The following is a 26109-nucleotide window of genomic DNA, read 5'->3' on the forward strand; positions in this document are numbered from 1 at the left end:
ATTTAATTTTAATTCTAGTTTATTATATTAATTCTTAATTTCTAACTTTAGTTTGATACCCAAAACTCATCATGATGCCTAATGTAATCAGAGTTTTTCTTTGTTATTTTCTAGGAGTGATTTTTTTTTTAGTTTTGTAATTTTTTACCTTTTATTTATGCTGTGATTGGTTAATGTTAAGTTTTGAACCAGTGTAAAGTATGTTCTTAGATTCCTTTATTTTGCAAAATCATTCCAAGAGTGATCATTGTTTCTGTGGGAATTTTATTTCTGAGCACCATAGAATCCAGATTATTGGGACAAATGACCCAGGTTGATCTTTGAGTCTCCCACTTATTGATACATAATATTGGTTATAACCTAATTATCCTGGTCTGTTTTTCTTGCAACACCATGTAAGCCCTATTTCTATCTCCTAACTGAACTAGTTATATTTAATAAAAAAATTTTACCAATGTGCTTGAAACAATGTTAATCAGTAAATAAATATAATGTATTTATTTAGAGTCTGACACTAAGTTCATTAATTACACATTTATTTACAAAAATAAAAAGATATTAGTGTTCAAAATTAATATTTCTTATATTTAGATAATATAAAAATATCACTTATTTTCCATACATTATCTTAGTATTTTCTGAGAATTTAATTAGATAAACATATATATATATATATATATATATATATATATATATACTTGGAAAAAATCAATATATTTGGATAGATGAGGTTGTTAAACTCTGGTAAGTTTTGATGGACTATATCTTTAAGGCTGAGTGTTCATAAACATATTCTCTGAACATCTGCATGAATTTGAAAGTACAATTATCCAAGCAAATTGTAGGTGCAGATGAATTAGAAGCACATGGAGAATATAGATGGCTGTTTGAGAAGATGATGTTACAATCAAATCCAAGCAGGTGCATGTTTCAATGATCATGACTACCATATTGAGAGACTTCAATAGAAAATCACTGTACAGTGTGTAGATGCAATTTTCTCTATTCCCAGTGCTTATTCTTTCATCCTTAAGTACTACAAAATGACATTTTAATGTTTTTAAAGTAAATAATTTGCCTCTACTTTTACAGAGTTTCATTAGATTAGCAGAAGCCTCAACAACAGTTCTATGTCACACACTCACACACTCTATCCTGAAAATGTCCCGTGTTCTCCATCGACTGGTAATCTCTTTTCAAAGTTATCAGTGAGGTATCTTAGAGAAAATAATGTAGAATTCCTCACAGACCGTACCGTCCTATATGATCCGAGCACCTGGGATGAAGCGAGATGATTCATAAAGTTAAAAGTTGCTCGGAGAGAAGACTGGTTAAGTGAATGTCACATTAACTCTGCATTGTACGTTCTTAAGAAACAAAATCTCTTATACTTTTGGGTGTGAGGCTAGCCTTTAACAGCTGAGACTTACTGATATAGATGAGGATGCTTGCAGCTAACCATATGACTGAGGACAGGGACCCCAATGGAGGAGTTAAAGAAAGGACTAAAGGAGCTGAAGAGGTTTGCCACCTCATAGGAAGAACAAAAATTTCAACCAACCAGACCCTCTCAGGGACTAAACCACCAACCAAAGAGTACACATGGAGGGACCCATGACTCCAGCCACATATGTAACAGAGGAAAGCATTGTCTGGTATCAATTGGAGAAGAAGCACTTGGTCCTGTGAAGGCTTATTTCCCCAATGTAGGAATGCCAAGGTGTTGAGGAAGGAGTGGGTGGGTGGGAGTGGAAACATCTTCATAGAAGCAGGGAGTTGGGGGATAACATTTGAAATGTAAGTACATAAAATACCCAGTTAAAAAATAATAACAAAAAAAAGGAAAAAACAGAAAAAATCTCTGAAACCACACAAATATACATAACTAAGGAATCACAGGAAGGATGAATTATTGATCAAATGAAGTATTTTTCAAGTAACATTCTGTTTTGATCAGTTTCCCTTTTTGTCAGCCATACATCCACAGACGCAGATTTAAAGTAAACTGGTTGTGACAGGGGTTGTTATGCAGTGATCAAAAGTGCGTGTTCTTGTAGAAGGCTAGACTTTGGTTTAGAGCACTCGCACTGAATAGTTCCCCAGTTGATTGGAATTCTACTTCCAGGGGATTCAATGACCTGTTTGGACTTTGTGGAACTTCCATTCAATGTATATACATATACATTTATATAATTAAAAGACTTAAAGAAGAAATTAGCCCAGTAAAGATGCTTTGTATGTAAGTAATGAAGAGTATATCTTATGCTTCCTTGTACTAAATGACTAATTTATATGCTTGGACTTGTAGAGAAGGACTAAAATGAAGGAAGATTAGAAAAAATTCTTCTAAAAATTGTTTCTAAATAAATTTGTTTGATTGAAAGTTAACCTCGCTTTCATGCCAGGAAAGATAAGCATAATAAAAATTACATTAAATGAAAATTGAAACAAGTTCTGTAGACGCCGGTGGCGAGCAGGTTAGAAGAGGGGGTTTCAGGTCCCCATGTCAGGAGGTGTGAACCCGAAGGTCGACCCAGAAATGGGACACCGGTCTTCAAACACTGAAGACGAAAGAAGAAGCAAGAGGAAAAAGAAACACTGGAGGCGGTCATCTTCAAACAGCTCTTCAAACAGCAGGACATATAGTAGCAAGAAGGGCGGGAGGAGGCCAAGGTCGGAGTCAGGATCCTGGTATAGAGACGGCCAGCCTAGCTCACATTCTCATGAGAGAAGACGCAGGCGCAGGTCAAGCAGCAGCTCTTCTTATGGCTCCAGAAGACAAAGAAGTCGCAGTCGCTCCAGGGGCCGAGGGAAAGCCTATAGAGTAAAGAGGTCTCGGCCAAAAAGCAGAACAAGAAGGTCCAGGTCAAGACCTCGTTCACGCTCGCATAGTAGAAGCAGTGAAAGAACCAGCCACAGAAGAACTCGTAGTAGGTCCAGGGATAGAGACAGACGTAAAGGGACAAAAAGAGGAGAGAAAAGGAGAAGGATAAAGGCAAAGACAAAGAGGTGTACAGCATCAAATGCCAGGATTGTGGAAACATCAAGGCTGGATTAGAACATCTGCCTCCAGCTGAGCAGGCCAAAGCCAGACTTCACTTGGTCCTTGAAGCTGCTGCAAAAGTTGATGAAGCATTAAAAGCCAAAGAAAGGAATGAGGAAGAAGCAAAGAGAAGAAAAGAAGAAGACCAAGCCACCCTGGTAGAACAAGTGAAAAGAGTAAAAGAAATTGAAGCAATTGAAAGTGATTCTTTTGTTCAGCAGATGTTTAGATCAAGTAAAGAGGTCAAAAAGTTGGTAGAACCAAGGGACGTGAAACATGTGACATCAGAACCAGCATCAGTAGCTGCTGACCCACCCAGCACTGGAAAGGAAATAGACCCTGACAGCATCCCCACGGCTATCAAGTACCAAGATGACAATTCTCTAGCTCATCCAAATTTATTTATTGAAAAAACTGAAGCTGAAGAAAAATGGTTCAAGAGATTGATTGCTCTCCGACAAGAAAGACTGATGGGCAGTCCTGTGGCCTAAGCAGTAGACTTATGGTCGGATTGACAGTAAGCTTGAAGATTTAGGTTTTAAATACAAGTATTAACTTTCACTCTCAAAAATAACTTAGCCAATTACATGAAAAAAGAAAACTCATTTCTTCTCTCATGGTCAACTAAATATTTGGTAACTTGAATCAAACATTGTGGATAGTGAATCTGTTATAAATGTTCTGAGTACATGAACATATTATACTGTTACTTAAGCAAATAATAAAAAATATCAGTGTTGACATAAATAAAAAATTACTTTAAGTGAAGGATTATTATGTGAATAGGAGTTTGCAAATAAGTGCTTTGAAGTACATGAAAGATAAAGTTCTAAGTAGGCTCAGGCCATTCACAATGTCATATTGAAAGGACCATAGACAAAGGGAAATTCTAGATTCAAACTTAGAGCAATGTAAGATATACTACAGCTTGTACAAAATATAAATTCTTATAATGATAAAGGCTGAATAATCTGTTCCAGATATGATGGCATCCAAGACAAATTTCAAGATAACTGCCAAGACCTCAGAGTGCTTTGTTATAGACAATGATCGCTTTTTGTGTTTCGATTGCCACTCAATGTTTATTATCTACATTTCTTTACATTTGTATACTACTAGGAAAAGAGGAAGAGAATATGTGAAGCATTCATTCCTCTTTCAGCTCTTCAATCCTACAGAAAATGGTAGGTTCTCTCCTCCAGGCTTCATTCCGAACTCTATTGTAAAATTTTGCAAACTACATTTCCATGCCCCATGATAATTCCGCTCACTGAGTCATTACAAATTGAAGTGCTACAAACTTCCCATGGCACTCAAGTATTATTTTGCTCCTCCAAGTTCTCTCTCTCTGATAAGATTGTTGCCTCGGAGGCAGGTACAACGTCTACATATTTTTGTGTGCAGTTTAATTTTAAGTGACTGCTGAAAAATCACAGCTTTTCAGTCATTATTTATTGAATTTATGAATGAATTATTTACATTTGAGATTCTGATGAATAACTTGTGATGTCAAGTTTCTTCATATAAGCAAACCGTGTCTAAAGACACATCATTCTTTAATATATTCTGGAAAGCTACAGGCTTATTTTATAGTAAATTAAATGCCTACTACATCAAGGAATGCATGCAATATCAGTTATTTTAATGCTCATATTAGTTTAAAGTGAGCTTTCACCATCTGTTCCATCTACTAACTGTGAATGTAAGGGAACACATTTCCCTATTACTTTTGTAAAATGTGATATATAAATGATTTAAATACAGTTATGTACTCATGAAGTCATGCAGCATGCAGCTGGCATGTGGCTCCCTTATGTTACAAACAGAAACAAAAGAGAAAGTCTGCTTTATCTGAAACAGAGGGCTTTGTGTTTTCATTATATGACAGTAGAAGGAAATGTTTTTTGTTTTTTGTTTTTTGTTTTTTTTTACCACAAAATTGAAGGTTTGTTACGATTTGAATCGGCCTTACAAATTGACATGCCCATTCCCCCCTCTTTTGTTAACCAATGTGTTCATCAGAACATTCAATTTCTCAAGACTTTCATTAAATTCTGGGAAGTCTGAGCATTTGTGCATGTTGAAATATTTTGTGAATTTGTGAGCCTTATTGATCCCACTGTGAATTTGAATAGAGACATAAAGGCACAAAGAAGAATTGTTTATTGAGCTCGGTTAAAGTGTAGTCTGCCATATGATCTCTGGTAAGAAGGGGAGGACCTATTAAAATGTAACAAAATTGCTTCATCTGGATTGGCAAGACTGAGACGTGTTAGGAAAACAATTAAGGAGAAATAAGATGTGAGCTTTCATCTAACTTGTCACACCTATATCCATTCCCCATGGCAGCCATTGAAATGATGTTCAAACCAATGACATTTGGGGGAATAATATTTATGAAAAAGTCATAAAATGTAATAAAAATTTATATTTAAGGATCACAGAATATGAGAATTGACAGGAAAAAAATGTGCCGAGACTTTAAAACTCTCTCACAGTGCGTTAACATAACGTTTTCTTCACTCCTGGGATAAAATCAGTTGTGGTTTTCATTGGCATGTAAATTGAGAAAGTAGGAGATTTCTTCCATGGCCTGGTTTACTGTCGACATTAGTGATAACAGTAAAATGTGGGAAGGAGTGGAAATTCAACAGTTTAACTGCTGTGAGTTACATCCTGGGGTTTCACACTATATTCTTAAAAGCGTATTGCTCGAAGAATAAAAAAAAAAAAAAAAGACCAAACTGCTTGGGTTTTTACTTACCACTTTGTTACTATCAGACGCAAAGATTGCTTTGAATAGTTAATGTAGATAAAGTCTGCAGACACAGGTAAGCATTGCGTCACAGCCTGTCAAATAGCGATGAGGCCAAAGAGGAGATAGGTACATAGAGGTGAAGACAGTAAAAATTCAATCAGAATAACTGATAAATAATAAGGACAAATATGATATTCATGAGGTGATATATTCTATTTTCTCTTTGATGTGTGAGAATGTAATACAATTTTACCACTTATCTCTTCCCTTTCTTCTCTGCAAACTGTACCGAATGCTCCTCCGTTGCTCTATTAATATCCATGCTGTTTCTATTTACTCATATAAATGTACTTTATATACAGATAAATTCCTAAATCTGACCCTCTCTGTCTATATAATTTTACTTGTTTGTATAATTGTAGGGATGATGGTTTGGTGTTGGATAACCAATTGGTGTGTTTCCTCTGGAGAGACTATTTCATCCACTCTCAGCATCTCTCAGTTGCCTGTTACTCTGTATTGTACCTGCAGCCTTGTTGGTGGTCCTATATACCTACTTTGCCAGGTTTACTGGAGTTGTCTTGTTCAATTCAAATAGTCCTTACCCTTAGTCCAAGACTCTTCTTTTTGCAACAGGCCATTTAGACAACCAAACTATTGATTTTAAGTATAAAGATTTACTTGTTCGTGGGAATATTCTAGTTTTGTTTGTGTAAGGTTCTAGAATCAAAATATTATAAAATATGACTTATTTGATGAAGGGAAATAAACTCAATATAGTCAGTGTGCCTTGTATTTTGTGGTCATATCTGCCAAGGACGTGGGAGGGTTTTACATTATATCAACTGCATTATTCCCAAGAAGTTCTTAGGATGTAGGATTTGCATCCCAAGTCCTCAAAACTATTAAAGTATCAATAATTAATGGCTTTTAAAGACCATTAAATATAAAGATTGTAATTATGACAGAAGTCATTAAAACAAAACTGTGTCCTTAATTCATAACAGTTGTATTTATAACAGCTTTATTTGTTATTTACAGCTTGCTTTTCGGATGAGAACTGGGAGGATGCATATGGAGCTTCACCTCCATGTGGAAACGAATGGAACTACTACAAGTAGAATTGTTGTAGATCTAGAAAAGAGTGTGTGTGTGTGTGTGTGTGTGTGTGTGTGTGTGTGTGTGTGTAATAGACAAATAGAGATAGAGATAAGATAGAGATAGATAATGTGCGTGTGCATTTATTCATTTATGATACTAAATGAAAAAAATATATTTAAGGCTTTTCCCTCAAGGTCTCTTGTTATCCTCTCTAAGATAGGTGAATTTAGATAACTTCCTTGTATTTTAACTAGTAGCTGTAGAATATTGTTAATTAGAGTAGTTTTTATATTGTTTTATATTTGTCCACCGCTTAATTAATAATTAATTATTAGTTTATTTATTTATCTACTTATTATTTTTTCCAAGGAGGTCCAAAAGTAGTTGAGAGAAAGGACATTTGCTTTTCCAGTGCCAGGAGGCATGAATCTTTTGGACAATTACCCCAAAATTATTCCCATCAGGGCCCAGCATGTTTTAACATGATCATGATAGTATTAACACTTTCATGTTTACAGATTCTGCCCACTCGAAAGGGAAGATGACAATTTGTTATTCCAGGTGAGCAAGTCAGAGACCATTTTAGGAAATCGATATTAGCAGAAATAATAATGTTAAAACATATTTGTAAAGACATTTTCTTTAACTTTCAGATTATCTGTTTCGTATTATTTCTTTTGAATAATGCACTGTATGCATTACAATGCTTAAGATAGGTGTGTGTGTGTGTGTGTGTGTGTGTGTGTGTGTGTGTGTAAAACTTGAAAATAGTAATGGGTCTGAGGAGATAGATTTTAAAGATAAAATAATTGCACATGTTAAAACCAAGTAAATTTCCAAACTGAGAAAGGGAAATGGACACAGAATCCAACCTCAAGCCAGGAAGCAATTGATAGCAACTGGGAGAGGGAAAATGAGGTTTCACCAACAGAGTATCAACGTATAAACCAACAATGTCCGAGGTCAGGCACATGACAATGAATATTTCAGCATGGTCTCTTATATGCATTTTGTTTTGCTATGTTATATTGAATTTTTTTGCAGAAGAAATTCTTTATTGTAAAGAATATTTTATTGGTTATTTTGTTTATTTACATTTCAAATACTGTCACCCTTCCTGGTTTCCCTTCCACAAAGCCCCAATCTCACCCACCTCCCCTTTCCCTTTCTCAGGGTGTTCCTCCACCCACTCCTTCACTCCTGCCTGACTGCTCTAGCATCCCTCCACAGGTCTAAGGGCCTCCCCTCCCATTGATGCCAGATATGGCTATCCTCTTCTACATATGTAGGTGGAGCCATGGATCCCTCCAGGTATACTCTTTGGTTGGTGGTTTACTTCCTGGGAGCTCTGGGGGAATCCAGTTAGTTGATATTTTTGTTCTTCCTATGGGGTTGCAACCCCTTTCATTTCCTTCAGTCCTTCCTCTAGTTCTTCCACTGGGGTCCCCAGGCTCAATATGATGGTTGGTGTATTTGCATCTGTATTAGTCAGGTATTAGTCAGGTGCTGACAAAGCCTCTTAAGGGACAGATATACCAGGCTCCTGTCAGCAAACACTCTTGGCATCAGCAATAGTATGGTGGTTTGGTGTCTCTAGATGGTATGGATCCCTAAATGGGGTGGTCTCTGGATTGTCTTGCCTTCAGTCTTTTCTCCATTTTTTGTCCCTGCATCTCCTTTAGACAGGAACCATTCTGGGTTAAAAATTTTGAGATTGGTGTGTGGCCCCATCCCTCAAATGGGTGCCATGACTATGTACTGGAGATGGTTTTCTTAATGTTAGCTTTTATTTTCATTTTTAAGAGAGCAGAAGAGGGAGGGGAGAGAAAGGAGAGAGAGATAAGAAAGAAAAGGAGAAGCAGAGAGAGAGAAAGACAGAGAGAGAGAGAGAGAGAGAGAGAGAGAGAGAGAGAGAGACCGACAGACAGAGAGACAGAGACAGAGACAGAGAGACAGAAAGAGAATACGGTCAAGAGGTGTACTCCTTAGTTTTGTGCCAACTTGACATAATCTATAGTCATCAAAGAGGAGGAAGTAGCCTCAGTCAAGGTAATGCCTCTATGAGATCCAGCTGTGGGGCATTTTCTCTATTAGTGACCAACGGGGAGAATCCCTCCCTTTGGGTGTGGTGCTATCCCTTGCCTGGTAGTCTTTTGATTTAGAAGAAAGCAAACCGATTTCCAAAGTGGTTGAATTTAATATATGATCTAGTAGTTAGGATTTATAGGAATTTTTGATCAATTTAGGCATATAGTTAAACATTATTTGGTTTACATTAACTGTACTTGAAACATTTAACGAATAATCAAAATAGTATAGCAGGTAAATCAATTGTATTCAGCCCCAATAAAATGAACGTTAGGAAGTATTAAATTGAAACAGAAAAATAGCCAATTATTTTCAATGTCTTACTGAAAAGGGAAGATTTATCTCATTTTCTCTATCCATTCTTTTGATGAGGCTCATCTAGGTTGTTCCCAATTTCTAGCTATTATGAATAACGCAGCAATGAAGATGATTGAGGAAGAGTCCAAGTTTTTTGTTGTTTTGTTTTTTGTTTTTGGGGTTTTTTTATTGTTTTGTTTGGTTTGGCCTTTTGTTTGTTTTATTTTGTTGTTATTTGCCCAAGTCCATATGGTCCTTTGGTTATTTGCCAAAACATAGTACAGCTGGATTCTGAGTTATACAGATACCAACTTTCCAAGCACTTTCCAAGGAATGAGCATATTGATTTCTATGGTAGCTGGACAAGTTTGCAAACCCACTAGGAGAGAAGGCATAATCCTCATATTCCACTGGCCAGTATGAGCTGTCACTTGTGGTTTTGATCTCAGTCATTTTATCAGGTATAATGTGGAATCTCAAAGTGGTTTTGATTTGCATTTCACTGAAGGCTAGGAATGTTAAATATTTATTTCACAGACACTTTGGGGTTTTCCTATGGAAGATTCTCTTTTTAGATCTAGATCCCATTTTTAAATGGATTTTTTTCTGACTTCTATTCTCTCGAATTGTTTATATATTTTAGATATTACTTCTCTCCCAAATGTGGAATTGCTAAAATCTTTTCCTATTCTTCATACTGTATTTTGTCCTTCGCCTCACAGATATTTTTCAGTTCCATGAAGTCCTATTTATTAACTGTAGATCCTAGTGTCTGAGCCAATGATGTTCTGTTCAGAATGACTTCACCTCTACCAATAAGTTCTAGGTTATTCACAACCTTCTTTTCAATCAGGTTCCGTATATCTTGTTTTATGTTGAGGTCTTTGATTCATTTTGATTAGATTTCTGAGCAGGGTGATGAGTATGAACCTATTTGGATTCTTTACATACAAACATCCAGCTTGACCAGCACCATTTATTAGAGATGCTTTCTTTATTCACTGTGTTTTGTTTTTCTTGTTATTGTTATTTTGTTTTGTTTTTTAGTTAGTTGGTTGGTTATGGGTAGGGCGTTCTTTATCAAAAACCAGGTGACCATTAATGTATAGATTTATGTCTTTGGCTTTGTTTCCATTCCACTGATCAATGTATCTGCTTTTATGTCAAACTTAAGACTTTTTTGTTCCTATGTTACTATAGTTCTGTAGTATAGCTGGAAATCAACAATGGTGAGATTCTTAGCAGTTCTTCTATTATTTTAGCTATCCTATTTTTGTTCTGTTGAATTTTTGGGTTTTTTTTTTGGCTTTTTTTGTTTTTGTTTTGTATTTAAATATGAAGTTGAGAAATGTCCTAAATTGAATAGCATTCACTTTCCATCTTCCATGTCATTTTTCCATTTGTTGCTTAATGGAACCTTGATGGTTTCATAGCAGGATCACCATAAATAGGCCGCAGTAAACTTTAGTACATTTATTTACTTGATTTAGTGAATAATTTTCCTTTAGTTATATCAAAAACGTGGGATTTTTGGATCCTATAGCAAGCATAATTTTCATTTGTAAATGAATTTCTATGCTTCTACACTTGGGATGCTGATTTATATTAGCTCCAATGTATATAAATCTTCCATATGCTCACAGACACTTCGTTTTTGTTTTTGTTATAAAACTCATTGGAGCTAAAATGGGGTCACATCATGTCGTGGTTTTGATTTTCTTTTCCCTAGTTATTCATGTGTGTGTCTAATCTTAAATAGGCTTGTTGCTGTTTATTTCTTCTTTTAAAAATGTTTATTCAGATCAACAATCTATTTTTGCTGTTAATAAATTGTGGTGTTGAAAGTTTTGGCTTATTATATTCATATTTATGTTTTACTTGTCATCATCGTCCGTATAAGTCTATCCACACATGTTCCTGCTCACAAGTAGAGTGGATAAGAGAGTGTCTGAACCCTTGGTGTATAGTCTACACTTACTGCACCTCATTAGTTACATAGGTGTTGGACCTGAATTCTCATTTTCAATACTGTTCAGCAAGTATTTTATATGCTGAACCATCTCTCCAACCCTGAAAGATTCTATATCTTCCAGGAAGTTGAGGCTAGTTTAATGATACAGAGCGATATGGACCATGGCATGCAGTGTATCATCCATAAGACGCAGATGGAATAGGTATTTACCTTCTCATTCTCATCCGGCAATCTCTGTAAACATGGTTTCAGGTGTCTTAACCTAGTGGCCCATTCTGTGTTTGAGCTATGCATGCTCCTAGGTGGGAACAAGCTACAGAAGTCTCACAACAGGTGCTTTGGATAAAAACCTTCAAGCATCTGGAGAAACTTGTGGCTACAAAAGGAGAGTGGAGAGGTCAGAGAACAGGACAGATGTCAGGGTACTACACTTACATTTTCTGAAAGAGGTAAGGAAACATTTGACTTAAATAGATGAACATAACTTTGGTAAGACATGGGAAGGGATCACAAGTCATAGGTGCAAGCATCACCAAAAGAATATAAGAGATAGAAGAAAGAATTTCAGAGAAAGAAGATACCATAGAAAACATCTACACAACCATCAAAAAAATGTAAAATGTAAAAAGTTCCTAACCCAAAACATCCAGGAAATCTAGGACATAATGAGAAGATCAAACCTAAGGATAATAGGTATAGAAGAGAGTGAAGACTCCCAACTTAAAGGACCAGTTTATAGTCAACAAAATTATAGAAGAAAACTTCCCTAACCAAAAGAAAGAGATGCCCATAAACATATAAGAAGCCTACAGAACTCCAAATAGGTTGGACCAGAAAAGAAATTCCTCCTTTCATATAATAGTCAAAACACCAAATGCATAAAAAAAGAAAGAATATGAAAAGCAGTTAGGGAAAAGATTAAGTAACATATAAAGGCAGTGTTATCTCCCTTGGTACTTTCTTTATTGTTTCTATTTCCATTTTTAAACCATGAATGGTTTTATTCAATTCCTTCACCTGTTTGGGTGTGTTTTCCTGTATTTCTTTAAGGTATTTTTGTGTTTCCTCTTTAAGGGCTTCTACTTGCTTACCTGTGTTGTCCCATATTTCTTTAAAGAAGTTATTTATGTCCTTCTTAAAGTCTCTAATATTATCATGAGATGTGATTTTAAATCCAAATCTTGCTTTTCTAGTGTCTTTGGATATCCAGTATTTGCTGGGAGAACAGGGCTCTGTTGATACCAGGTAGTCTTGGATTCTGTTGCTTAGGCTCCTGTGCTTGCCTCAGCCATCAGGTTATCTCTGGTGTTAGCTTGTTTTGCTGTCTTTGACAGTGGCTTGACCCTCTTGTAGGCCTATGTGTCAGTACTTCTGTACACCTGTTTTCTTTCAGCCATATCTGGGAATAGAGAGCTGCTCCTGGTTTTGTGCGACCTGAATACTCCAGGTGGGTTGCTTTGCCTAGAATGGTTTGTCTTAAGTCTGCTCTCAGGTGTGTCAATGCTCCTGAAGACTGACTTTCAACTATTGGTGCAGGCAGAAACCTGAAGGGTCCTGCCCATGACTGCTCCTAGGTCCCTGTGCCCAGAGGGCACAGAGCGCACTAAATGATTTTCTCTTTGGTCAGGAATGTGGGCAGAAGTAGTGGTCTCCCCTGAGTTCTCAGGATTGTCTGCCCTTCTGAGGGTCCAGCTCTCTCCTCCACAGGACTTATTTGGAGGGAGCAGTGGAATCAGTTCAGTTCAGTTCAGAGCACAGGCAGAAACCAGAAGGTTCATGTTTCTGACTGCTACTATTTTCTTGTATCCAGAGGCGACTAGACAGGTTCCTCTGGGGCCAGGAATGTGAGCAGAAGTGGTGGTCTCCCCTGATCTCTCAGGATTTTCTCTACTTCTCCCACTTTTTCATACAATACTCGATCTGAAATGCCATACCAGAGTTAGTTAACATTGTAAAGTGGCATGAACAAATAATGGGCTAGGGCATTGGATTATTCTCAACCAAATTATATATATATATATATATATATGTTAATCATATATTTTGTTATTTGTTCATTTGTAAGTATATTATCTTGTTAACTTTGTCTCACTATGAACTCACTCTCTTATTTCACACTAATCCTTTCACTATGGAACACAATCTTTTCTTCTTTTCCATGGAGGAAATATTGAGAAAGAATATAAAACAAGCCAATTTATGATGATGAAATTAAACAATGGTCCACCCAAGTATATTTCCTTGAAAATAAATCAATTAGTCTTGCTCCTTCTTATCATAACAGATTTGTATCCAGTGTTGGAGTTTTCTTTAGTAGTAGATAGTGATCTCTGAACTTTGTAATCTTACTAACCCAGTTCTTTTACTTGTAGATATATGTGTCAATTTTTTTCATTTTTTTCCTTTGGCAACATTCTCAAAACAAGTAGATGCTCAAAATAGGCATTTAATATAAAAAAATCACAACTCAGGAATGTTTCTCCTGTTCTACAATTCATTGTTATTAGGTTTTATTATCAATATTGGTCCTATTAATATTGTTCATTTATTGCTCTGTTTGTTTCATTACATTCTGAAGTTATGTTTACAAATCACTGACTATGTGCAAACAAGTATTTTAAGTACTTAAAAGACAACTTTTGTATATTAATGTACAGTGCTTATACTTTCTTTTTAAAAAATTTATTGGTTAATTTATTTATTTACATTTCAAATGTTATCCCCCTTCACAATTTCACCTCTGTTACTCCCCATCCTACCCCCTCTCCCTGCTTCTATGAGGGTACTCCCCCAGCTACACACCCACTCCTGCCTTACCTCCCTAGCATTACCATATGGTGGATCCTTAAATCTTCATAGGACCAAGAGCCTCCCCTCTCATTGATGCCAGATAATTCTACCCACTGCAACATATGCAGCTGGAGCCATGGGTTCCTCCATGTGTATTCTTTGGTTGGTGGTTTAGTCCTTGTAGCTCTGGGGGTCTGGTTGGTTGATATTATTGTTCTACCTATGGAGTTGCAAACTTTCAGTTTCCCTTTCAGCTTCTTCAGTCCTTCCTCTAACTCCTCCATTGGGATTCCCTTGTGCTCAGGCTGATGGTTGGCTACAAATATCGGCATTTGTATTGTTTATGCTCTGGGAGAACCTCTCAAGAGACAGCTATACCAGGCCCCTTTCCACAAGTACTTCTTGGCATCAGCAATAATGTCTGGGTTTGGTGCCTGAATATGAAATGGATCCCTAGGTGGGGCATCTCTGGCCTTTCCTTCGGTCTCTGCTCTACACTTTGTCCCCATTTTTTCTTTAGACAGGAGCAATTCTGGGTTAAATTTTTTGAGAAGGGTGAGTTGTCCTATCACTCAATTTGGGGTCATGCCTAATCTGTCCACACAGTATCTCCAGGTTCTCTCTCCCCTTTGTTGAGTATTTCATCATTGGGGCCTAGGAACCTCTTGTTTTCCTAGCATTTTGTACTCTATGGTGGCTACCCCAGTTTCTTAATTTTTGGAATATTATTAAAACATTTTATTCCAATTTAAATGAATCTTATTATAAATTTAGCATTATCTTTATATAGAGCTGTCTTACTTGAAGTTATCTTAAAAATTAGAGTTATGTTTTTATAAATCCAACAATGAGTCAGTGGGCTTATTACCATCCTATTTTCACAGTGAGGAATCAATGCATAGCATGATAAGAGGTCCCGGGGACTAAACTACCAACCAAAGAGTACACATGGAGGGACCCATGGCTCCAGCCAAATATGTAGCAGAGGATGTCACTGTCTGGCATGAATAGGAGGAGAAGCTCTTGGGCCTGTGAAGGCTCCAAGTTCCAGTGTAGGGGAATGCCAGGGTGTTGAAGTGGGAGTGGGTGAATGGGAGTGGGAACATCCTCACAGAATCAAGGGAGGCAGGGGGGATAGGAGAGGAAGAAAAGTGGATAGCATTTGAAATGTAAATACATAAAAATTCCAGTAAAATGCTATAACTAAAAAAATGCTTACCTCATATACACATATTGATACTTCAATTGTGGTAACTGTGGTACCAATGTTCTTTTCATCCATGGAGTATCACACCCAGGTATACCAGAAGAATGAAATAAATAAGCCAAATAGGATTTTCATCTCCTGTGAATGGAGGTCCATACAGAAGACAAATGGATATGGTTTTAATATCAATAATAGAAAAAATATATATATCATATATATGATAAGGTCATAATTATCAATGATATGATGTTTAGTATCATCATAATGAACCATTGACATATTATCATGTATCACAAGCATTTCAACAAAATAATATAGCCTGAAAGCTACATAACACAGTAAATTAGTCAACATACACACACCACCACCACTACCATATAGATTCTTGGTATATACATGCTAAGCATAACCCAACAAAATCAGTCATTCTAAAGTGAATAGCAACATAAATTTCATAGTAAACTTAATTTTTTTAATAGAATAGATTCTTCTCTCATGTACTATATCCCAACGACTTTCCCTTCCCTCCATACCTCCAAACTCTCCCCCAACCCACTTCTCACAGGTATATCTCTGACTTTTTGACTTTCTCTTGGTACTATTTTCCTCGTTTTTTATTTGAAAACATCTATTTTATTATATTTTATTGGATATTTTTTATTTACATTTCAAATGTTATCCTTTTTCTCCCATCCAACCATCTACCCCTTCCTGCCTTCCCTACCTGACATTCCCCTACACTAGGTCCAGCCTTGGCAGGACCAAGGGTTTCTCCTCCTTTTGGTGCCAAACAAGGCCATCATAAGCAGCAGGAGCCAAGGGTCTGCCCATGTGTACTCTTTAGATGGTGGTTTAGTCCCTGGGAGTTCAGGTTAATTGATATAGTTGTTCCTATCGGGTTGCAAACCCCTTCAGCTCCTTCAGTCCTTTCTCTAACTCCTTCACTGGGGACCCCATTCTCAGTTCAATGGCTGGCTGCAAGATTTCAACTCTGTATTTGTCATGCTCTGGCAGAGCCTCTCAGGAGACAGCTACATCAGGCTCCTGTCAGCATACACTTCTTGGAATCAGCAATGTTGTCTGGGTTTGGTGGATATAAATATATATAGGTTGTATCCCCAGGTGGTGCAGGCTCTAAATGGCCATTCTTTCCAACTCTGCTCCAAATTTTACCTCTATATCTCTTCCTATGAATATTTTCCCCCTTCTAAGAAGGACTGAATCATCTGCACTTTGGTCATCCTTCTACTTAAGCTTCATGTGGTCTGGGGATTGTATCTTCCTTGGTAACTCAAACTTTGGGGCTAATATCCACTTATCAGTGAATGTATACCATATGGTATGTTTTTTTTTTTGTTGTTGTTGTTGTTTTTTTTCTTTGTAATTGGGTTACCTCACTCAGGATGATGTTTTCTAGTTTGATCCATTTGTCTATGAATTTCATGAAGTCATTGTTTTTAATAGCTTTTAACAGTACATTTTATCTGTGACTATAATTATAACAATAAGAGAAGTATAAATTTTTGAAGGAATGATTTTTATACTTCATACTTATTAAACTCATGGTGAACAACTAGTTGATTGATTTCTCTCACTTTGTCTTAATTCTTTTGAAGCTCACCTAAATAAAATATCACTTTTACTGAGCTACTATTAACTTTTGCTTTTACTAAGCTATTATTAACTTTTCCTAAACTATTAAAGACTGAAGGTAGGACCATTTTTTCCAAAAATGTGGTGTTATGAATTGAGACGTTCTACTGTTGTATTTTCCCTTTTAATGAATATGAAGTGTCCTTCCACATCACACTTGATAACTTTTTGTTGAAAGTCTATTTTATTGGATATTAGGATTACATCTCCAGCTTGTTTCTTGGGACCGTTTGCTTGGTAGACATTTTTCCATCCTTTTACTCTGATAGAGTGTCTGTCTTTGTTAATGAGGTGTTTTTCTGTATGCAGCAAAATGCTGGATCTTGTTTGTGTATTCAATCTGTTAGCTTATGTCTTTTTATAGGTGAGTTGAGTCCATTAATATTGAGAGAGATTAAAGACATGACTGTTGGTTCCTGTTATATTTGCTTCTGTAGGTAGCTTTATGTGCTTGTGGTTTTCTCCTTTTGGCTTTGTTGTGAGATGTTTTGACATTGAATACCATCAGAAATAATAAAAGGGAAAAGGGAGAAGACTCCATCAAGTTCAGGCCTCTCTGCCACCCTAATGTGAGCTGTTGTGTTCTATAAGAACCTCTTTGCCACAATGGACTGAAACCTCTGAAAACAACAGCTATAATAAAGCCTTTGAAGTAGAAGGAACTAAGTTTAAAGAGGAAAGTATGAAGAGAAATAAGAGAGAATAATTGAGCAAGAAAAATAGTAGAGACTTGATGTTATCAAAATACAGTATATGTATTTATGAAAACTGTTACAATGAAGCACATGATTACACATGATTAAAAGCTTATAAAAGGTCAACAAAATATGGTGTTATTAACTTACACCTTTTAACAAGGAAATGTTTCTGAGTATCCAACAGTCCAAATCAATACAAAAATGGAGCATCATACACAGTTCAATAGAAAGACTAGAATATAGATACAAATTTAGTAATAAACAAAACAGAGACGTTTGGATCAGTGAAGGTACTTAACTAGTCAAGTATTATTTCAGAATTATTTAGACAATGAAGGCATAAAATAAACTTGAGATTCAAAGATCTTCATGATATCAGAATTATAGAGGATTGAAGGACTTTTATAGATATGAAAAGAAAATGTTCTGAGAAGAAATTAGTCAAGACTTGGAAGTTAAGTAAATTGAAGTCTTTATGTATTTATTTTTTTGACTTGGCAAATGGGGTGCTCTTTATGAATTTGTTGCTAAGAAATGCGATAGATACTTTTGTAGTGTTAGCAAATTCCAATTTCCATTAAATAAATGGCCAAATTTGAATTACTGATTCCAGTGAGGAGATTGCACTGCAAAAGGGAAGTGTGAAAGCCTAGGGGAACTTTGACTTTAAGTGCACAGTAATATTAATATTAAAACAATACTTTACAATGTTGAGAAAAATGTATTGTGGAAGACTAACAGATACACATGAGAAGTGTTCCATTTGACAGTAAAAAGGCTGGAAGTGAATTTAAAAACAATTGGGAGGTACTGAGGTGTACCTGCATGGGTGTAGAGGAACTGCAATTTGCTACACAGAGTTTAAGGCATTTTTTCTCTCATAAGCACAGTGATTCTTCATATTTGTTAAGCTTCATTTTTTATTCATGATCAGTAATTTAAAGTAAAAGAAACAAATGGGAATTATCTTCTCTTCAGGGATATCCTAAGTGCTTTTTATGATCCAAAGTGGCTAGAATTTCAGTTCCTTACTTTTGTTTTGTAAGTATTCTTTTTTAATTGGATATTTTTTATTTACACTTTAAATGTTATTCCCTTCCCCTGTTTCCTGTCCATAAGCCCCCTATCCCCCTCCCCTCCCCTTCTTCTATAAGGGTTTTCCCCTCCCCTCATATGGACAAGTAAAGCAATAATAATTGAGTTACCCTGAAACCTATTACCTGACTGTGACGTCTGTAGCAATTACTTTATGTCTACACACAAGAATATACTAAAATGTGATATTGAGAATAATGACTGAATTAATCTTAAAAATCATCTTGAAATACTATGAAGAATAAGTTCAGTGTCAGTTGTAAATAATTAGTCTGTTATTATTGATAAACCTTTGTCAATTTTTACGTGAATATAAACACATTTCTTCCAGTAAAATCATTAAAAATTCTAAGATAAAAATAATTCTTTCATGTCATTTGGTCACTTCTGCAATTATTTGCCACTAGTTTTCTAAGGGGGGCGGGGAAGGTGTGCTTTAAATGCATTATTTTCAAAGATCCAATATAAGAGATACACTTAAATAAGGAAAATTCAACCTTGATGATTCTGGATGTCTTTTTAATTTGGTGGGTGAATAGTTAGGTATCCTTCAGCAATTAATGTTTATATTTGTAGGATATATAATTTTTATTCACTTGTAAACATTGAAATAACTTATACCTTTTAAAATTTTATGCGATCTTAATATACAAAGCCATAACATTGTTTTGCATTTGTGTTTAATTTGTATAAACACAAAACGATGGCTCGAAAACTGCAATGAGCACTCCTCTCTTTCTAAGCTTTTAGATTTTAGTCTGTCATTTTAGGACAGCTAATAACCATTAGTCATCTTTTACACACTCAGGAAGCAAAACAAAGATAATATGTTTGTGTCCCTGTCAGATCAATGTATGGCTTAGATCAACACAGAGGATGATTCAGCTTGAACTTTTGGTTTTTATTCAAGCTTATGTTTTGATCTAATATTCACATTCTCTTCATAAAAAGGATATGATGTCCATAGTTATAATCATCTAATGTTCCCATAAATTTTGAATGTGAAAAATCAGAAGAAGAACTAGGCTTATGTGACCTCCATCACTGCTCCCATAAAATTAAAGGATGTTATTGTGACTAAGCCTCTTTGAAGGTTTGGGCAAAAGTACAGTGGAATTTTTAATGAGACTTAGAAACACAGAACAGCTGGATTCAGACTCTGGTGTACCTTGTAGGTATCATTGATGTGACTTCTGTGAAAAAGAGAGATATTGAATGTTCAGTTCACTTTTATAAAATAACAAATGAGAGACTCTTAAAAATACTGCCATCTCTTTAGCATAATGATATAAATAGTAGTCTTAATGTTTCCAATTATAAAATATAGAGGCAATAAATTTATGATACTTTGTCCTCTTAATTTAAAATCCTGTGTATTTTTCGTCAATTCTGGAGACTGTATCTTCAGAAACTAAAGGTGTCCACACAATGACCTGACACAATTCCATGCTTTCTTCAAAAATATTCATCACTGCATTAAATGGAGAAATTCGAACAATTGGAATTGAAAGGAGACATGTAGTCAGCCTGTTTATAAAAAGTCTACAAGTGTAACAGCAACTAGATTCAACATGCAACTGACATCATGATGAATGTTTACACCACTTTCTTGAAAGCCAATTACGCTGTTTTTGTATGTGTGTGTGTTTGTATGCAGGGATTGGAGGTCAGATCAGTTGTACGCACAAAGCCACTTTGGATCTGTCTCCAAAACGGGAACTCCCTTCACAGAATGCCACAACAAGGTTGAAGCAACAGTCCGTCTGGTAAGAGAGAGATACGTTTCATTTCTTTTCTATGGTAAGAATTAAATACATGATCCTTTCAGACAGTAGTGATCTGGCAGGGAGCAGAGGCTCTGAGTTAAAAGTTACAAAATGTTTTCTGCTTTAAGATTTTTTTCATGATGTCTTTTACCTTATATTGGGCAGAAAAATAATAACACTAAGTTCTGTTTGTCGCGCTAAAATTGTATTGGAAGTAGAGAAAACTAGAGCTCCTCAAGTGATGAATGGATGTGTGTTTATGTGATGCTTAATACTATAACTCTGGTCAAGATGAAGACTATTGAAACTATAGCGATTTAATCTGTGTGTTTATGTTTTCCTCTATCCGATATTGTAGTGAATGATCACCCACTCACCACCAATAAGTATGCCTTTGGGAGTAGTGACAAACTTTTGGAGCTTTCTAATTTCCTTCATTTTCAGAATGGGGAAAGCTGTAGATAAGAACGCTGGTGAATTTGTTTATATATGGATTTTCCTTTTAACACTAAAAGACCAAATGTGTCTAAGTGGGCAACGTGTATGGTTTGTCGTTCTTATCTTCCGACCTGTACTGCTAATCAATAAGTACACAAAAAGCTCTACACATTATCAGCTGTCCATGAAGTCATCTGTATCATAAGAAAAAAATCAGTATGCATTTATATATTCACATGTGTATATATTGATACATATTATATGTGTCTACACATGTGTGTGTGCCCATGAAGGTAAATATATTTATTCAAGTAAATTTCATAGGTGAGTGTATATGCAGAATTGTATGTGAACCTTTGCACTTAATTATACAATGACGTGTATATAATATCTCATTTACATGCTATAACAATGTAAATCCACATAGGCTAATGGCTTTCCATTTTCAATTTTGTAACTCCACTCTTTTAAATAAGCATTAACTTAGAAACACTGATATAAATTTCAAAAGAAATAAGAGCTGCATTTGAATATAAATCCAATCTGTCAATTTTATTTAGTTTGGCTACTCAATTCCATCCATAGTTATGTGTCCATCTAGTTTGAATGGAATCCTTTTATGATTTATACACCAGAATATCATTCCTAGCTACAAAATATAATTTGCAATGACTAAGTCATGTAAGCACATACACAAATGCACATATATGTACATACATACATGCACACATGTAAACTCACACCTGGATTCCAAAGACAGAAAATTGCAAGCACAGCAAATGAGTCACAGTGCGAATCTGCTGCTATAGAACCTTGCAGACTTTTAGACTCTCACACTTTGACTTTTGCTAGCCATGTCAACAGTACTAATATTGCCTTGTGTCCACACTCTCTACTTCTCCCTTCTGCTCCAAATGTCAAGTCCACCGTATATGGCTCTCTCTTATCTCCAGTCTCAGACATGATCCTGGTAAAACATATTTTCCCAATTTTCTTAACACTGTGGAGAAAAAAAAACAAAAACAAGATTTAGGGAAACCAAGCAAGTTCATCACTCTAATTATAAAAGAATAACACCACTGTGATTTGTTAAAGATATCATTTCAGAATCCCACACATCAGCAAAGTATAATTTTGAAACTTATTTTTACTCCCTGTCTATTCATTATGAAAATACATATTATCTAACTGTCACCTCTAGATGTTTTTTATTTTATTGTTTTTTATTTTTCTTCTAAATACACAGAGCTTAACGTTTGTGAAAATCTGACTGTTCTCTCATCTTTTATTGGCACAAATATTTGCTCTCATGCCCTCTGCTTCTGACTGTACAAGTGTTTCCTCTGCCTGATGTATCTTCTTTATTCTGAACGTTTAGCTGTGTTTTATTTAGGGAATACTTGGAAGTTTACTTCTGCTTATTAAAGTAACATACTTGTGGATAAATAGATGCATGGTTTATACTAGATGCCACCAGATAGTTTGCCAAACACAGACTTCCCAGCTTTTTTTTAACCATATACAAAATCCATGTCCTTTGCTCATAGTTTTTGAAAACATTCTAAAACTCTAAGTTACTTCACTATAAAACCCGAAGGGGAAAAGGGTTGGGGTTAAAAATTAATGTAACAGGAAGAGTTAATAGTTAGGAAATGTGAGGTCAGAGTAGAGGAGCATAGATAGTCAGGGACAACTAACACTAACTAAAATGCAAGGAATTCAGATAGAAATGTACTACTGTGAGAGCTAACACACACACACATACACACACACACACACACACACACACACACACACACACAACTAATGCCTTTAGTAGACACTACAGGTTAATAAAGCCCAGTACCAGATGTCAGATATGGGTTAATTCATTTAGATTTGTTAGTCATCAGGTTCCTTACATTGCCAAATGCTCTAGGCTATTAAAACAAGCTTTTGCATGCCCAAGAGAGTTTGAACATAATCCCATGTTTTTGAAAACACCACTCACTTCAAACATAGATTACTGTAAAATCAAGTTGATATTTAAACGTTTCTTTTCTAAAATCTAGCTTTTGTAGTGCTGGGAAGTGCTGTGCAAGCTAACAGTTGAGAAATGAAACCATCAGCATTACAGCTCACATCTGTGAACTGTAAGAGGTACAGTAATGATGAACGTGGACAGAACTATCTGGACAGTACAATACTGGCACAAAATCATAGGAGTTACAAATGTATATTATATGTAAAGCAGGTTCTACAAGATAAAACCCATAACCTGGTACTTAGTCTCTCTTCTAAGAGCTATAAACAGTCACTTGGGTAGTTGTACAACATTCATTCCCGTCACCCCTCTCGTTGTTCAAATAGTTTTTTACATAGATTGTGTAGGTCTTATCCACATTATCACAACTGCTATGTGTTTCTATGTGCATTTGCCAAGCCACATCTTTAAAACACTAGTCTTTACATATACCAACCACATTGGCCCTGAGATTCTTACTATACCTTGTCCTCATTGATACCTGAACTGGTGAGAAGTGGATATAAAATTGAAGATTATATAAACAATACTGGGGTTGGGGATTTAGCTCAGTGGTAGAGCGCTTGCCTAGCAAGCACAAGGCCCTGGGTTCGGTCCCCAGCTCCGAAAAAAAAAAAAAGAAAAAAAAAGAAAATAAACAATACTAAGTTTTTCCTTCCATATCAGGATTTGTTGGATAGTTTTGTGACATATGAGTGTCATATAGTGTTATAACTGTAGATTAGTTGATATATATATATATATATATATATATGCATGTGTGTGTGTGTGTGTGTGTGTGTATGGAGTATATATTTATATGGATGGGCAATAACAAGCTAAGTCAATCTCATTGCACTGAAAATGTTATATAGAGATAATCACAGATGTGATAAATTGGAAGATTATGATGAAGATTTTAATGATGATAAACAGAATAGATATATTGAAATAGGATGTGTGTGTGTGTGTGTGTGTGTGTACTGATGTGTGTGAAACATGTTAATAGGCATTAATATGTTAAAATGTTTAGTAGTAGAATGTTGCTAAAACTATATTCATTTTTATATTTTCAACAATTATATTGTGTCTGTATTTTCTTCTACTACCAAAGCCATATGCTTTTTTCACTAATTTCAATCCAAACTCATCACAATGTATAGGTAGTAATAAGCTAAGCCAATTTCATTGCACTGAAATATTATGTACAGAGATAGTTACAGAGATGATAAATAATAAGAGTGTGATAAGCATGCTAAGGGCGATAATCAGAATCGTTAGATTGAGATATGGTAGATTAATAAATGATAGGCAGATAGGTAGGTAGATAATATATATGCAGATAGATATTATATATGTAGATAGATTATTGATAGATCTGTAATTTCACTGAAGTTTAAAATTTTAAGCTAAATTTTAACTTCTTTTCATTATACTGAATTAAAATCCTACATTTAATCTTTTCATTAAATAAAATATATTGTACATGAAGTGAAGCCTTAAATTTATTTAATATGTAATTTTATTTTTTCAATTACTGCTCCATAAAATTGTTAAACATACAAGTTATAAATTTTCATAGACAGATGATTAATAAATAACTATATGAACTTTTATATATATAGACCCTCTCATATTAAAATTTCTTTTCTAGAATGCTATTATTTATATACTCGGAAAATAGAAGACTTGATAATCAATATTAATTCCTTCCTTACCTATTAGGTTGTGCTGTATAGTTTTAGGTCAAGTTGATTAAAAATATAGTCACATATATATTTTAATTACTCAAATAAATTTCCCACATCTACACTCATCTGAGAGGGAGGACTCACAATTAAGACAATGGTTCCATATGACTGGGATGCACCAAGTATGTAGTGTATTTCCTTAATTACTAATTGATGGAAGAGTGTCTACCCCTTGAAGGGAAGGGCCACTCCTTTGCAACCCTGAGGCTTATGGGAAGGCAGGCTGAGAAAGCTATGGATTGTAAGATAGTAAACAGCACAGAATGTCTCTAGTATTTCTGCCCTTTGAATTTCAGCCCAGCTTGAGTTCCTGTCCTTATTTCCCTTAATGACAGACAGTAATGTGGGAGTGACACTGAATAAAACCTATCCTAAACAATGTTCTTTTGTTATGGTGCCTCATCCCGGCAATGTATCCCTAAGATATACAGGTAATTTACCAATTTATAAATATAACTGGATTTTTTGATGTTAAGACCCTGATACCAATAACCTCATCATACTTCTCAAATGAGTCTGCTCTATCCAGGGATATGCAAAGACAAGAGTCAGACTGAACTTAACTCTGCTTTTCAGTGCTCCCCACCCCACCTCCACCTTGCTGCTTTTCTCCTCTTTCCTAATGGAAACACAGTTAAGAAAAAATGTATAAAAGTTCACAAAAGCCTTAGTGTGTCTCCTCTTTCTGTTCCCTCATCCCTATTATTGTTAATAGCATGGATAATTAAACCAAGCGCCACCAACTTCCAGTTCTTCGTCTTTAAAATGGAAATAATGACATCAATTTTATAGGATTAGATGAAATAATTTTGGTTAAGGATTACATATAATGTGCTCATTTCTTAGTTCTATAACTTAATATGATGTAATTTAAAACTGTTACATTTAGCAGAATAGCTTTTAAATATCCCATTGGCTTGAGAAGGCTCTGCACTTTCTGTGACATTTTAGAAATTATATGGCAATCAGGTAATTCATTCCTATCATATAAAAAAGAATGACATCTTCTATTACTGAACCAATGTGAACCAGTGCTGAGACTGTACATGCTCTTTCTGAATGCGGAAAGACGTGAGCATGCTCGCTTACGTGTGCGTGTGTTGGATAATCTTGAAAACTAACTGGGTAGATTTTTTTTTTTGTAATTATGTAACTTCATCCCTTTATACCCAGAAAAATGAAAAGCAAGTGATTTCACGGTAAGTTAAAAACCTAGATCCTTAGAGAAGTAAGCTAGAACACGTTTTCATCATCCCTGGGAAGCACAGCGCATGAGCAGTGAGCACAGGAGGAGTAAATGGGTAGAACCCAGGCAGAAAAATCACATTGCTAACCTTAAGTAACACCACAGCAGTTTCCTCGCCAAATGAGAGAATGTCGGTTTGCTATAGTAATGCGTTGCAAAGAGGCTTCTCGATATTTAGTTATTTAAAATTAGGGCATAGATACT

At 35.5% G+C, this 26109-nt stretch overlaps 1 protein-coding gene and 1 pseudogene across 13 annotated transcripts in view; both read left to right on the plus strand.

Moving 5' to 3' along the window:
• Positions 1–26109, plus strand: part of Mgat4c (MGAT4 family, member C) — a 764987-nt gene that overhangs the window by 354433 nt on the left and 384445 nt on the right. For all 13 annotated transcript variants that reach the window (XM_039078699.2, XM_063263216.1, XM_017594737.3 and 10 more), the window contains one exon: positions 20360–20468. The gene's annotated coding sequence lies outside the window, so the exon portion shown is untranslated. The remainder of the gene's footprint in view (positions 1–20359; positions 20469–26109) is intronic.
• On the plus strand, positions 717–13697 carry Rsrc1-ps1 (arginine and serine rich coiled-coil 1, pseudogene 1; annotated as a pseudogene).

Source organism: Rattus norvegicus, chromosome 7, assembly GCF_036323735.1.
Source record: "Rattus norvegicus strain BN/NHsdMcwi chromosome 7, GRCr8, whole genome shotgun sequence".
Classification (NCBI taxonomy): Eukaryota; Metazoa; Chordata; class Mammalia; order Rodentia; family Muridae; genus Rattus; species Rattus norvegicus.